A 6,000-nucleotide genomic window follows, 5' to 3' on the forward strand; every position below is an offset into this window, starting at 1 on the left:
ACCATGGGAATGGTGATAACTACTCAAATAAAAAGGCTTGGTGCTAATGGTAACTTGATCCAGTGGACTACTCTGTAAGGCCTCAACCTCAGCTTTACAGAGCTTCTTCAGTCAAAATAGTACATAAAATGTCACCTGTAAGCTGATCCATCAGTACAGGTCCTGCACAATAGGGCTGTATGATTATTTTCATTCCCAAACTTTATGTCACAAATACTATGATTAATGCTCAGTGGTTGCTAAGTTTTAGCCAAATGTGTTTTCAGGTGAAAATTGAGATTTTTACAATATTTTGTTGTGAGAACAGTAAAAAACACAACATAAATCCAGTTTTAAAGATGTTCAGAAAACTATTAAGAAGCACTGCGTGTGTCCTTGGATTGCCTGCTGTGGGGAGTCACAACAAGTTGGGGATGGGGAAAATTGGAACAATGAATTGAGACATGATACTTTCAGCTGGAAGAATGGATATGAAGTCTATGAGAGAGTAAGGTAGTTTGGTCTCTTTGTTTAGGGCTTTAGTCACTCTAGGCAGAACCATTCTGATCATCAACAGTATCACATCACCATCGTCTTCACCAGTGAGCTGTTGCAATCAGACAGGTCAATTCTCGATAGGAGCATTAGGTTGCGGCGTTCCCCAGGGGTCAGCTTTAAGCGCTACCTTATTTAACGTCTACGTGAGACCACTGGGGCTGATGGCCAAAGCCCAGGGCATCTCCCTGGTGTCATACGCAGATGACACCCAGCTGGCAATCACCTTTTTCCAACAATCCCATCCAGGACGTGGCAAATTTCAAAGAACATTTCATGGCCATCTCGGAGTGGATGACTGCTAATTTTTTGCAGTTAAATTCAGCCAAATCCGAGATCCTCCTGGTAGGCGGGGATTCCCATCTCTGGGGTGATGAATGGTGCCCCCCCCCTCTTGGAGTGCCCCTCGCACCCAAACCTGTGGTGAAGAATGTGGGTATTATGATGGAAAATTAACTCACTTTTGAGGTGCATGCTAAATCTGTGGCTGGGAAATGTCTCAGACTGCTACAAGGTCTAAAGCCTATACTTGGTTTTCTTGATTATCAAACACGTCAGCAGATTATTTAAGCCTCCATCCTGTCCAGATTGGACAACTGTAACCTGCTACTTCTGGGTTCCAACAAATCAGTGATAAAAAGATTGCAGCGTGTTCAGAACGCTGCAGCTCGTGCTATCTTTGCCCTCCCTAAACTCTGTCATGTTTCCAACCTCCTCCACCGCCTACACTGGCTACCCCTTCAACAAAGAGTTCTTTTCAAAACTCTATGTATCACTCATAAGATTCTCTCAGGTGGCAGCCCAGGAATCCTGAGTGATCTATGCTCCTACTATGTACCCACACAAGCTTTGCTCTCTGCAGACTTGCACCTTGCCAGAATCCCACAAATACGGAGGGTCAGATAGGGGGGTCGATCTTTCAAGCGGCTGGCTCCCGCCTTATGGAACTTCCTCCCTCTACATATTCTTAGCAACCCTGATCACCTGACCTTCAAAAGGCTGGTGAAGACTTGACTCTCGCTCTGCCCCCCCACACAGGGTTCTACCTCAGCGCTGGGACGCATCATTGCAGGGGCAGCCATGCGCTATATAAATATCTTAACATAACATGACATTAAGCATTAAGAGGAGAAGATATTTGACTGGGGAAAAAGAGGAGAGTGGCACTTCAAGCCAAGTTCCGAAGGATATAATGAATGAAGACTTGCATGATGCATCCTCCCAATGTATCACTAGCACTTTTCCCTAGCCTTGTTGTCAGGCAATCCTTCAATTTTTGTTTACACGGACTGCTAACAAAGTAAGAGGCCATGTTGTCGGATCATTTCCCATTGAAGATGAGAGACAGAAAATGACATTCTGGAATGTGCCAAGATTGCGTGGACACATCCGGGGCCAGTGGGTAATGTGTCCAGATGTCTGGCATGAGGAGTACATAATGACAGCATGTACTGTGTGTGCAGTGTCCTGAATGGGAAGGTGCGCACCACACCAGCCATGTGTGCTTTATTCCAGCCAGTCTCCCTGGACCATTTTGGTGTTGCTGCGCTTATCTGGGGATGGACCTGAGTTCCTGCTCACACGTTTGTCTGCTGGCTATGTGGCACCCCACCTGTAACCTGTCAATCAGTAATTTCAGTCCTGGGTCATAGAGCCTGCCTGACCAAGTGTGGGGGTTGATGGAGAGTTCACGACAGGCACATTTGATAATAGTGATGTGATTTCACTCGTATATGCAAGTGTATCATTTTAAGCATTGGCACTGCTTTTATCAATATCAAGAATTGTCTCACCAACATCTGTTGATATCAGAGGACTCTTTGTTGCTAACCTAAACTTTTGAAGGATTAGAATCAAAGAAGCAAGGATCCTGACTTTCAAAGAAAAGAACACTTCATAGCTGAGACAAAATAGGCCAGTCTGTAATGTTGTCCTAAAAGTCATATTGCTTGATCAAACACATAACAACTTATTGTTGATAGCAGAATATCAGAAACTTGAAATTGATTCCTAGAAGGTAGAACTAAAGGTGGCAAGGGAACAACAGGAGTTGTTAAATTATGGCCACTTTGAAAGCAGGCAGAGCAATGATAAAATCAAGACTTACCCAGACCATGTTCACACAATCTACCAATTTATAAAAGAATGCTAATCCCCAGTTTTCTAGGAGTAGTATTGAGACCATGGAAGCTGTACTGAGGAAAAAAACAAATGATTTTGCAAATGCTCTATCTATGCTACTGTTCCTTTAATATCTTGCCACACAGCAACCCAAATGGTGATGCCTTCCATAACGACAATCAGATTGCCAAATGAAAGTGGGAAGCAGTGATCAGGTTCAAGATTTTGTATTTTTCACCAGTCAAAGGTAACCATTGAATTTTGCTCTCCATTTCAAGCCTAACAAGATGCATAATTTCACAATGTAACACCTGAGAGTCCTTGAATGTGGAATGCTTTCAATTCTTACTGAACAAGAGATCCTTGTTCAGAAAGGGCAAATAACCAAAACCTTTTTAACATGCTCACAGATCAGCAGGAAAATAGGAACAATAATGAGCTTGTATCATAATGGCATGGGAGAGTATGATATAAGACATTAAAGGACTTTCACCAATGCACCATATAGAACATTTTTGGGCATTTCCGTGGCCAGAAAAAAACAAAGAAAGTGCACAAATAAAGGAAGAAACTGAACAACAGCCGTAAAAACATTTTTTTTTGCTGTGCTGTCAGGGCAACTTAGTGAGATGTAGCAGATCAGATAGTGATGCTTGAGTCTAAATTTTACATTGTTATTCACAAAGCATAAATTTGCTCCTGTAAATGGATTTGTTCATGAGTGAGCACATTTCCTCGAGGGGACATGTTTCGGGAGTTATAATGATGGCAGCAACATCAAATGTTGGTAAGTGCCCGAATATTCAAAGTGTCGTGTAGAAGGGAGGGATACCTTCTGCCATCACGCAAAAAGTGACAGATGTCCAACTCCGAAAGTGATGTTACTTCTGTTATCGGGAAGTCTGGGTCCCTGGGGTCCCACCCCGCCAGTGATGTCACTTCCGCAGGCTCCATGACCGTGTTGGGTCACGTGTGTTGTGACATCATCCGCAAGTCATGTGCTCATGGTTCTACCACATGGTTAGGGCTATGCGGCAGCCCTCAACGAACCAAAGATCCTGGACATCAGGTGACCATGATTTGTTGTAAAGGAGTACGCCCCATTTATATTATGCTTAGAATGCATATAGGAAGCCCCTAAACAGCCTATGTCAAACCAAGGAGCCGCCCTCCGGACAGCGATTGCTTGGTCAATATGAAGAGATACAGCCATCTCATCAAAAAGATGCCCTCTGATGGTGGTTTGAACACTATCTATATATGTTCCCGTAGCCTGACACCATCGGCAATGGAGAAGAATTGGCAGCAGGGCGATCTTAAAGAGGGTGGTCATGAGGTCAAGAGTTTGGATGAGAAGCTCTGCCAGCGGTTGGAAATGCTCAGCCTCAAGGATTTGTCACAACTAATGACATTTTAAGAAGTAAGATGAGCACCATTATCGCCATCATAGCGGTTAGCAGTCCAGCACATTTTTGCTCTTCTGGTTCGCACTTCCGGTTCCGGACATGGGGGCATGTTAACTTGATGCATCCCCGAGCACACAGCAGACACTCTAAGAAGTTAGACGCACACCATTCTCTTTCAGCCTGTGTCGGCGCAACGCCTATTTTTAACCCAGCCTTGGTTTTAATTAATTACTTTATGCTTTCTGCAGTTTTTAAATCTCTTTTACCTTGTGAGAGTGTTCGGGTGCGCGCTCTCAGCTTCTCCTCACCTCTTTTCTCGGACTCTTCAATCCGGCGCGGGGCTTCCCCATTTGGGCAGAAAGAGTTCTTAATTTCTACTCTCTCCTGTCCTTTGAGCTAGCCACCATCATAGCGGTTAGCGAACCGGATTGTTTTTGCAATCCTGGTTTGCACTTCCGGGTCCGGACACGGGGGCATATTAACTAGATGTATCCCCGAGCATGCAGCGGATGCAAGCAGCAAGCGTGCCGCTGGCGCACCAAAGACAGGCCTGTTTGCGCCCATCCGCGCCGGGACAATACCTGGGGCCAGGCATGTGGCCCGTTCTGTCTCTGACAACAATATTTCCCAGAATATAGCTTACTCAAGGTCGCACCTTCTTGAGCTGTGTCCCAAATCTCTGTGCAGGGGATGTGAAGTTGGGATTAATTTTGTCACAAGGGAGGCAGACCATTGCGGGGAATGTAACTTCTGCCCCATTAATGGTCGGGCCTCCAAGTTGGGTCCCATGGTATGGGCCCAGGGGCTAGGAGTAGGAAATACGCATAAGAACAAACCCCTGGGTGGCTGTGGGCCCACCCCTTTTAAGGGAGCACTGATTAACGCTTGCTCCATGATCAAGCACATGACTGAAATCACACTTACCATCAAGACACTTAAGTTGGACTGCCTTTTTATTACTGAAACTTGGGCGAAGGACCACTCAGGTCCCGACCTGACAGACAGTGCCCCCCACAGGCAATATTATCCTTAGATATGACCACCCTGGCAGAAGAGGAGAAAGCCCTTGTGGCTAGGGACTACCTCCGCTGCACCCTTACTCCTCCGAAAGGCACCCCTGGCTCTCTTCTGGAAGAAGCCACGTTCAGAATTATTTTAGCGGAAAATCGTAATTTCTTCAACCTTCTGGTAAACCGACCGCGAGTGCAAGATTTCTTGAGACATGGGGCCAGATTCTTGAACCTTTTGCTACCATGGCCCACTACACTATCCATGGGGATGTTAATTTCCATCTTGAATGCAAACAGGACTATGATTCTGCTCACCTTCTTGACCTTATGACCTCCATGGGATTTGAACAACTTGTTCACTCTCCCACCCATAGTGCTGGTCACACTATGGATGGCATATTTGCTAACCATAGTAGGCTTAAGATTGAGGCAATTCAGCCTCTCAGCTGGGTTGACCACAGGCTGGTCAGTTCAATATGACTCTCCCTCACCCCATTAAAACCAACACAGGTTTCCACACCAAAAATACACAGTGTAGGAGACCGAACAAGGTCACTGCCATTAACTGGAAGGCTGTCATGGTCTCAGTCTCGGATGGAAACCACTCTACTCAACCCCCACGGCAGCGGGCTCCCGCAATTGGATTACCAAGGTGCTTGACATTTTAGCTCCAGTCAAAGCTGTGCCTTTAAAAGAACTAAACCCTCGGATCCCTGCTTTTCAGAAGAGCTCATGTCTCTCAGTCACCTATGCCGCAGGCAAGAACGGATATGGCGTACGGATCCTTGACCTCTGGAGAAAGCCAAGCAGAAATTTCTCCTGCGGAACTATAAACTCACCAACTTCCAGGCCAAATCCCATTATTTCACTTCTAAGATAGTGTCAGCTGACAATTCCTTCAGCATGCTTTTCAAAGTCATCAAGCAGAT

The sequence above is a fragment of the Triturus cristatus genome, chromosome 9 (genome assembly GCF_964204655.1).
Source record: "Triturus cristatus chromosome 9, aTriCri1.1, whole genome shotgun sequence".
In the NCBI taxonomy this organism is placed as follows: Eukaryota; Metazoa; Chordata; class Amphibia; order Caudata; family Salamandridae; genus Triturus; species Triturus cristatus.